A 10,920-nucleotide genomic window follows, 5' to 3' on the forward strand; every position below is an offset into this window, starting at 1 on the left:
AAGGACCAAGGTTGAAACCTCTGCTCTATAGCAAAAAAAAATGTCAATACCGGGAGACACTATGGCTGCTAAATTTCCAGTTTAGAGTAGTGAAACAGTGATGTCTACCCTGGCAGCACTGTATACAAGGTGGGAAACAACCCTGAATGGGACACCAGTAGGACACACTTACTCATACAAAGGCTGACTGAGAAAGTCTGTCATTGCATAATATGATCTGTGCAGCTGCGGTAAGAATTCAGAGGCACATTGCTCAGTTGAGCAGAGGAGTTACCTTTCGCTCATTTGGGTAAGCTGTTGCTTTCTGAAAAGGAGCAGTGCCAGAACGAGTTTTGCAGAGGCAGTGACACATGATTATAATACTAATAAGACCCACGGCATTTTCAACTTACAATAAATATGCCAGAGACTGCATCTGTAACAAACTAGAATAAACAGAACTTCATCCTACATAACGCAACACTGCATATGTTAACACTGTTGCTCAACAAGCCTAAAGCCCTGTAGATGTTTCAGCTACGCAACAATAATAAGGAAGCACCCATAAGCACACAGGCTCATGCATACAGAAAAAAAATATGGTGAGCCTATGGTGTCCTAGATGGTGGACATTATGAGGATCAAGGACTGTGTCTCTGATACAGATGTGAGTGACACTGGAGCACCATAAGGAACAATCCTGTCTTCTTTTCTGTTCCTGATGTATACCACAAATTTTAAATATAATGCCTGGTCATCCAACATGCAGAAATTCTCTTGACAATTCTGTTCTAAAGGGATGTGTGTTGACTGGGAGGGTGAAACGGAGTATAGGAGTCAGGTGGAGAACTACTGTTTCTTTGTGGAAAGAGCATAACCTGCAACTCAACATCAGCACAAACCAAGAAAGAGGCTACTGATTTTAGCAGCACCAGAGAGCCTCCACGTCCGGGCACTATTCAGGTGGATGTGGTGAACTAGCTACATGTACTTGGTAGGTTCCACATCATAGGCAAGCTGAACTGGTCAGCCCATCAAAGGAGGCAGGCTCAGTTAAGAGACAAACTTAAAACCCCCTGGAGGTAGTAGCAGAGGAGATAATGGAGACAAAACTGATGGCCATTATGAACAATGCTGCACATCCTCTCTGTGACACACTATCATGAGATACATTTAGGCAACAAATTATACAGCAGTAGTGTGTCAAGAAACACTGCTTGGGCTCCTTCACACCCAAGTGGCAATATGTCTTTATAATGCCTCACTGGGACCGTTCTATGATTAGCCAAGTTTGGAAGTGTTTCTTTTTTTTAAATTCTTGTGTATTGTTTAGGTGGGTTGATGATGTTGTTCGTTATGATCTTCTTATATAATACGCTACCGTGGCTGTCTGTTCGCCTGTCCAGGATCTTAAATCACCTGTAGCTTGCAAACCGTTTGACCTATTGACCTGAAATTTGGTACACATATACTACGTGACATCTACTATCCGCTTCCGGGGTGATGATTGACCTCCAAGGTTATTCTATTTTTTATTTTATTGTAGAATCAACTCTCGGCAGGGCGCCGTTCTCATCCCTACCACCTTCACCGTCACTTCCCCTACCTCTTCATATCTTAAATCATTCTTGAGGCAGATTGAAGACTTAAGTGCCAGCTTAAGTGAAAAATTAAGGAAAATGTACTAAGTAATTGCAACACAAACACTGATTTAATCAGTTTTAACGCAAAAAGATGCCGGCGAAAAAAGAGAAGAAGGGGGCCGCTAGGGTGGAGAAAAGAGGAGCTGCTCAGGAAGCAGCAAGTGCATTAACCTCTGAACAAACGAATGGTAAACGTACAGAGAAAGAGGAGGAAAACTAGGAATGATCAAGTCAAGTATATTCAGTGTGCCGTTACTGTATTTCTATGTTGCTCAAGCTTGTTCTGTTTAACCTAAACTTCCCCTTTGGAAATATGAAGCACTCTCTCTTTAACCATACACACAGTACTGAATATACTGCTCAGTGAAAATAAATGAAAATTTACTAAATTATTAAAAAAAAAAAAAATAAGTGTTGGCATAACAATTTAACAATGACTTTCCTGTTGCTCAGCCTATTACTACATGCAGCAAATAAGGCTTTTAAGACCCCATCAGTTTAATATTTATCGATCAAAAGAATTCACCTTCACTAAGCCACTGAACTCAATGAGTCTGAAAACTGGATTTGTGCAAAAGATGCAGAAAGTACACCAAGAAGAGTGAGTGGAACAAATGCGGTCAATCATTTTTAAGCATTTTAAAACCTAATCTAAGGTAAGGTAAACCCACCTTGGCAATACGTTTTCCATTATAAACATAATACACATATAAATATAATTTAAACTATGATATACATGCCTCTCATGAACAATGATATGAGTACTGATTTACCGGAAAGATTAAATTATAAAAGAAAATATTGCAAAACAAAACATATAACACTAGAAGAAACACAAAACACACAGCCATGAAAATAAAAGGGTAACCATGTACTGTTTAATCTCTTAAGTCTAAAATCACTATCTGTTCATACGTTGGTATTAATTGTTGCAGGTGGCGATTAAAGCTGGACATACAGTATCTTGATTTGGATGTCTCCAGTTCTGATGGGGAAGTACAGTACTATACAAGGTATAGCAGTTGAAGCTAATAACATTTCAATGTGCATGCAAAAATTGCTCTCATTTTTGTAAGTGTCCACTGAATTAAATTCTTGCACTTTTCTGCAAACCAACTGTCCGAGCTGAAATAAGCAGCCCCATAGCTGTGCTGCTTTGAAGACAGTTTGGCAGACATTCTGGCCAACATGAATAACTGCCATAAAAGGTGAGGTGATTCCTTCAATGTAAGTGTGCTTTCAGTTAGATAAAATATTCTGTATTCTTAGTATTCTTCTTTATCATGGCACTATCCATGATCCAAGATAAATATGAATACATGTTGCTTGCTGGTGAGACATGCAAGAAAGAATTTCACTGTACTCTTCAAATTTTCTATGAGTAGTCCTATTTAAATTCCACAAACCATTTGCTTTATTTCTTGGCTCAAAAAGGTGTCCATTAAGACCAATCTAAGGGATTAGTAATTCAGAACTGGCTCACTCCCATTTAAGTATATACTGTATTACATGGGGATAATTGTGTGTTTTTTTATCTTGGTTTTTAATATTTTCATCTTCATCCTCATCATTGAGATTTAAATTCCACTTTTCCAGGTGTTCTCGTTATTTAAGCCATTCTTTACTTATGAGTTTGACACCAAGGGAGCTGCAGCCTTTGTCATTTGTCCCTGTGTCTACTCTGTTCGTCATTAATTGTTAGGATACAATTATGACAGCAAATCCCACAGAAAGGGTGCATTAATAGGAAAACAACAAAAGATTGTGCAGCATTTAAAGCTATGGCAAAAATAAAAATATTTCTAGATTTCATACAGTTTAAATCATTACTGTATTTTTCTGAATAGAGAATTAAAATATCTATATTTTCTGATCAGCACGTGACTTTCTCCATATTCACAAAAATACTACAGTATCTGGTGTGCATTTATCAAAGTAATTGAATGATGCAAGTTAATTTTTCATATTTTAATCACTTCAAGAGAGTCCCATTGAATCAACAAGTTAATTAAAAGGGCAACCACAGTTATGGGATGCGATCTGGACTATCAGGAGGTTGTAGCAATGGAGAAAATTAAAAGAAAACTGAATGTCATTATGAACAATGTTGCACATCTTCTCTCTGACACACTAATACTGAGGACTTTCAGCCAACAAATCAATCAGCAGAAATGTGTCAAGAAATGAGACTGGGGCTCATTTATACCAAAAGCAATACACAAATATCTTACTTCTGAACTCTTTAAATGTGCACAGGCTCGGTCCGCAATAGAAATAAAATCCTGCAGTACTTCTTTATATTCCTTGCTTTCTACCCCAATAAATACAAGTTATCACCAATATACTAACAACCCAATTGTGCTTCACTCAATCAGAATGTGGAACCAATGTAGGAAGTATTTTAAGACAGAGAAGCTTTTATCTGTGGCACCTCTACATGATAACCAACTTTTCCCACCCTCTCAAACATACGCAGTTTTTAATGCCTGGAAAACATCCGGGATTAAATCACTTAGAGATCTGTACACAGACAACGTCTTTGCATCCTACGAATAATTACAGTCCAAATTTAACTTACCAGCAACACATTTCTTTCACTACCTTCAAATTAGAAACTTTGTTAAACAGAACCTGCCCAATTTTCCTCACCTCCCACCTACCTCTATACCAGAAAAAATATTGCTCAGTCGCGAGGACTCATACAGCATTTCTGTAATATATAAAACTAGTTTTCAGTCCCTCCCTTTCAAAGATCCAAGAGAAAAGTGCACAAAGGATCTCTCACTCAATATTTCAGAAAAGGAGTGGAAAGTAGTAGTGCACAGAAATCACTTGAGCTCCATATGCGCAAAGCATAGAATTATTCAACTTAAAATAATATATCAAGCGCATCTGCCTGGTTTAAAATTGTCCAAAATGTTTCCAGGGCAAAATCCAATCTGCAAACGCTGCAATCAAGCTCCAGCCTCACTGGGCCACATGTTTTGGGCCTGCACCAAATGAACATCATTCTGGACCAACTTCTTTAAATGCCTTTCAGACAGCCTTGGTGTCACAATCCCTCCTAACCTACTAACAGCTGTGTTTGGTGGGCTCACAGTGGGGGCTTAAAGTGGAGAAGGACAAGCTGGAATGGCCTTTACTACACTATTGCCGCGTAGGCTTATCTCGCTCATCCTTCTCAGGGGTGGGGGTTGATTTATTTGGAACCTTTTTCTTTTTTCTTCTTTTTGTAAAACTCGAGTTATGTGTATGGAATGTTATTTGATTTTAATAAATTCAATAAAATTAAAAAATAAATAAATGTGCATGCCTAATTTTGCATAACACTAGGCATTGGTTTGTCCATTGTAGATAGAAAACCTGATCAGTTCTGAAGTCTAATGGATGCAACTTGTCCGCCATATTTCTCAAGAATTGGTCTATTCTGTCTCAAGTTACTGTATGCACAAAATTTTTGTTAGGGATATCAAAATGTATTGGAAAAAAAAAGTTGATTTTTTTTTCCTGAAAACAATACTTTGTGAGCAAGTAAAAAGCTAATTTAAAAAAATGAGAATTTTATGTTATATGACTCACTAATTCTGAAACTAGATAAGACTAAGAACTAAAGCACATACTTAAAAAAAATCTCTATAGCATATGCATATTTATATGTACAAACTAAATTGTATGCTGTGTTTTTGATTAAACTGAACATTTGGTATTTTTCCAAGTTGAAATCACTCACAAAAATGGTACTGTATATATGCATTTGCCACCCAAAATCATGTTCTAAAGTTAAGCATTTGCTAAACAGTGTCATCTCCAGACAGAGGAGCAGTTTCAGCAACAGACTGCTGTCACTGTCCTGCTCCACTGACAGACTGAGAAGATCATTCCTCCCCCAAACTATGCGACTCTTCAATTCCACCAGAGGGGGAAAACATTGAACATTATTCAAGTTATTGTCTGTTTTTTACCTGCATTTTTTATTACTCTTTAATTTAATATTTTTTGCTGCTGGAGTATGTGAATTTCCCCCTGGGATTAATAAAGTATCTATCTATCTATCTATCTATCTATCTATCTATCTATCTATCTATCTATCTATCTATCTATCTATCTATCTAAATTTTAAAAATTATCTGCCTGCACTGGCGCTTTGTAATGGAGGTTAATGAAGCATGGGGTCACCACTGGAAAATAAAAGCCCAAACACTTACCAATGAAGTAGCAATAGTTTTAATATAAGAAAACATGCCTTCAGTTTTTCCAATGTGTTTGGGACAACAAAAGGAATCTAGAAATCATCATTTTATCACATATTCCTGGTACTTTTTTTCTCATGGTAAGGATTTGTTTTCAGTTTGCTAGTGCAAATTCTTACATAAACGTGGATCCAAAGCAAAGCAAAACAAACCTCCTGGCACAGAAAGCTTACTGTGATTGGTCTTTAGAGAGGAAAACACACCAGTGAGAGAATAAAGGGAACCATCAAGGGAAAACGTAGCTTTTTGTTAATGAAGTGCTTTGAATGCAGTACACATTAAAAAGAAATATATAGCATTTGTCTCAGAATTAACCCAAAGAGAATAATGCAATAATTTGGTAAACAAATAAAATCCCATCAATGGTTTAAGAAGTGAGTAAGTATCATGTACACAGTATGACTTGCCAGCTGTTTTGTACGCAGTTTTCCATTAAAGAATAACAGCTGAACTTAAGAGATGTTTCAGAACAGGAATGTAGTAGAAATGAGACTTTTATTTGGGTGTATAAGCTACTGAACCAACCACAGTGTATGCAAGCAAGGAACCAATAAGAGTAAGCACTATTTCAGCACTGTTATACAAATTCAGTTATCTATAAGAATGACTCTCTGTCTTTGCTCTGTGATCATTTTGTGGCAACCTCAGTCCAGGGCAATGTCGCTTAGTAGACTGCTGTAACGGGATGCTCCCTCCTCATGAAGAGAAATTAAAAACAAATGAACAACTTTCTTCCTATCTGGTTCCTGGCTCAAAGAGGTCCTAGTTGAGGATCAAATTTCCTTCTTTCTTTCATATATTTCCAAAATTAATTTCTTCCACAGGGAGTGTAAGATTATTGATGAAAAAGACAAACGCAAAGGTGGTGTGCATTTTTTTAAAATGGCTGACTCTCATAATATTGGTGGGTTTTTTTTTGGTCAACAACGACATGTATGTAGTATTTTACAATGTGTGTGTAATCGCAAGACAAAGATCAATGTTTGACAACTGTCTTAGACATATTTGATAACTTTTCAGCTATTATTTTTCGGCAGTGCCCCATTGGGCCCTTTGTGTAAAGCTACATACAGGAAGGATTTTTTTACTTTGTAATTGATAGAAAATGCCCAATTTTCTAACACAATTTTGTCTGGCAACTGCATATATACCATGTTTGTGAAGAAATAACTGACTGAATAATACTGAACCTATCCTTTAAGGTTATGTTTTATATTAAACCAAATTGGTACATAGAGGCCTTTGAATGTGTAATACCCACATTTCACATTTTTTAATGTATTTACCCAACAACTGTGATGCCATAACCAAATCCTTTTTTTTTACGAAAACAATACTTCCTCCATATATGAGATGTAGAAAAAATTAAAAAGATAAGTGAACTAAAAAATGAAGTTACTTTGAGGTAAAATGAAAATTGGTTGGAACAAAAAAAACTAGCAGCTCCCAGGACTGAACTACCGCTCAAGATCCTGCCTTGTGCCCAAATGCTCCTGCAATTCACTCCATCTCCCCTGCAACCCTAACTTACTTTGTCAAAAAATGCATACAAGAAACAATCTGAAAAAAATTAGAATCAGGTAAGGAATACAAATGTTTCAAGGCAAGGTACCTATACTCAATAATCATGGTGCTGGAGAGGGGAAACATGTCTTACACACACTGAGCAAATTATGAGGACCCCTATACTAATACTATTAATCTGTAGGGCCTCCTTTTGCTCTCAAAAGAGCCTCATTTCTTTGTGGCATGGATTCCAATATCCAATGGAAGAACTTTGGCGAGTGGTAGGACAGGAGCATGAATGTGCAGCTGACAAATCTCCAGAAATTGTGTGAGGCAATCATGTGAACATGGCGCAGAATCTCAAGAGTCATGTTTCCAACATCTTGTGGAATCCTTGCCACAAAGAACTGAGGCTGTTCTGACAAATACAGATACTGAGAAAAGGCACTGAAGGTACATGTAGTGCAAGAGATAGCAAATATTTTAAAATGATTTAATTACCTGTCTTTGACAGGTACCATGGCTAGTAAAAGCAGAAGTGTCTGGGTATCAATCTGGTTGTTATGTTTCAATCATTCCAACAGATGGAGCATCACAAACATAAACCTTAATGAAAGGATAAGTGCCTATGCATTAATCTGGTTACCATCTTTATCATTCCAACAGATGGAGCATTACATTCTTCTTAATAAAAGGATTAGGTGTCTGTGTATCTGTGTCCCCATCTGGTTGCTACGTCTCGGTCTTTCCAAAAAATGGAACATCACAAATGTTAACACTGCTTTTACTAATCATATACCAAATTGCATATTACAAGAGAAATATGTATGCTCTAAAACAGGGGTTCTCAAACTCGGTCCTAGGGACCCCCTGTGACTGCAGGTTTTTGTTTCAACCAGCTTCTGTTTTTAATTGGACTCCTGCACTAATTAAGTGAACTGTTATTTCCAAAATTGTGTTTTGGGTACAATATATGAGAAATTAGAAAACTAAATTTGGTAAAAAAATAATAAAATTTACTAAGCAGTTATATAGGAATAATGCATTTTTCTCTTTTTAACATTATTTTCATGTTGATTTTCATTCTGTTTTTCCAGGTGTTCTAATTGTTTAATTAATCCTTTATTTATTAAATACTGGGTCTGACACTAAAGTAGCTGCAGCCTTTCATGATTCAGTGTTTGCCTGGGTGTCTGCTCTGCTCGTTTTTAAGTGTCACTAATGAGATACAATGAAGGGAGCAAACTGCAAAGAGAAAGGGCAAAATAGAATGAAATCAACAAAGTTAAGCATTTAAATCTATAACAAAAACAGAAATATTTCTGAATGTCTTATAAATGTAAAAAACATGCCATTGTGCTTTTCTGAATGTAGAACAAGAGAAGAGAATAAAATACCAGCTAATTTGATGTTGGATCTAGGTCATCAATTGTTGTTACTGATTATGAATCTGGTTGAAACAAAAGCCTGAAGCCACAGTTGCCCCCCCAAACCCAACTTCGAGAACCCCTACACTAACACATTAGCAGATTTCACTCTCTTAAAATGGTTAGTACATCCATCCATCCATCCATTTTCCAACCCGCTGAATCCGAACACAGGGTCACGGGGGTCTGCTGGAGCCAATCCCAGCCAACACAGGGCACAAGGCAGGAACCAATCCTGGGCAGGGTGCCAACCCACCGCAGATGGTTAGTACAGCTAGTCTGTAATAATGAAATGCACCGCATTTGTCATTCCAACAGATGGCACATTACAAACATTTATAGTACTACTATATTATACTACTACAATAAATATTTGTAATGTGCCACCTGTTGGAATGACAAATGCAGTGCATTTTAATACTACATGCATTACAAAATACATTCCAATAGGTGGTGCCCTGCAAACGTTAGCACCGAGGATTTATATTGATTTCTTAGATTTCAACCAATCAGTTACAGGTAACACAATTAGGGACACTGTAAATCTAAAATTGTACAAATTTTTGAAATTTCGGAGACTCCAGATATGGCATCAACATTTACCTACTGGAAAAAAATAAGGACCTACTTAAAATGAAATTTTATTGAGCAGATAAATATTTACGTATGCAAACTGCATGTTCGTGGTGTTTAATGTTAGTATGCGTTTTATTTTAAAGTATATCTGTACGTACTGGCCTCTGAATGTGAAACAGAAACGTGTGTGTATTGTAATACAGTACAACAAATGAAAATGTTAGAACAAGATATCCAAATAAAACCTAAAATTCAAACAGTCCTTTCTGTGGACAAGTCAAGGAAACTTTAAAACGATAAACTTTTAAGGTTCAATCCGTGAAACAACATCAGGAGAATCCGCCCCTTTCTCACTACAGAGTCTACTCAGCTTCTCGTCCAGACCTTGGTCATCTCTAAGCTGGACTACTGCAACTCTCTGATGTCTGGACTTTCACTAAAGGCAACACGACCACTTCAATTGATCCAGAATGCAGCTGCAAGACTCATTTTTAATATTCCCAAATTCTCACACACTACACCTCTGCTGCGGAACCTGCACTGGCTCCCTGTGGCTGCCCGCATCAGGTTCAAAACCCTAACCCTTGCCTTTAAGGCCAAAACTGGAACTGCACCACCTTACATATCAGCACTGGTTAAGCAGCGTGTCACTTCTCGCTCTCTCAGAACATCAAGCACTGCTCGTCTCGAACCACCCTTACTTAAAAGAAGAGGGACGACATGCATCAAGGACTCTTTGCAGTGTTGGCTCCTCAGTGGTGGAACGAACTTCCTCTTGCTGTACGAACAGCGGAGACCCTCACTGTCTTCAAACGTCGCCTGAAGACACACTTCTTTCAACAGCACTTGGACTAAAGTCCCCATACTTTTTTTCTACCCTTTTTCTCAAAAAAAAAAAAAAAATTTTGTACTAACAACTTACTATTTTCTTCTAGCATGGTTTTGTGTACAACATGGTCAGCGGTAACTTGTTTAATGACAGTAGATTTAATCCAAGCCTTAAAGACTGAAGAACAGTCGTAGACTACTAAACACTGTTGTAAGTCGCTCTGGATAAGAGCGTCTGCTAAATGATGTAAATGGGAAACCATTGGACAGATACAAAATAAACAACCCATTTAGCTGCAACATTTCCTTATTTATACCAAGGAGTTGTAAATGGGTTGCCTGTAAAGCTGTGGCACTTTTCTGAAGACTTAAGGCTCTTTTGGGAAAAGATAAACAGCAAAAGCGAATAAACACCACACAAATGCATGAAATAACAGTAACTAGGCATATTTACCCCACCAACTATATCGTTGACATCCTCAAATAACGCCCTGTTTTTATAGTTCACCTGAATGTGCAATATATTTTTCTTTCTTTTTTCATTGTCATGGCGTAAATTGTGTAATTTGAAAAGAAAGCGAGATAACACCCTTTCCCTCCATAAAGCTAACTAAATCCAACTAAAGACCACAAATACGGCGTTAACACATTTTGCCGCGGTCTTCTTCGTAGACGGCGTTGTCAATCAGTTTTAAAAAGAGCCACGCCCAC

The sequence above is a fragment of the Erpetoichthys calabaricus genome, chromosome 14, assembly GCF_900747795.2.
Source record: "Erpetoichthys calabaricus chromosome 14, fErpCal1.3, whole genome shotgun sequence".
NCBI classification, from domain to species: Eukaryota; Metazoa; Chordata; class Cladistia; order Polypteriformes; family Polypteridae; genus Erpetoichthys; species Erpetoichthys calabaricus.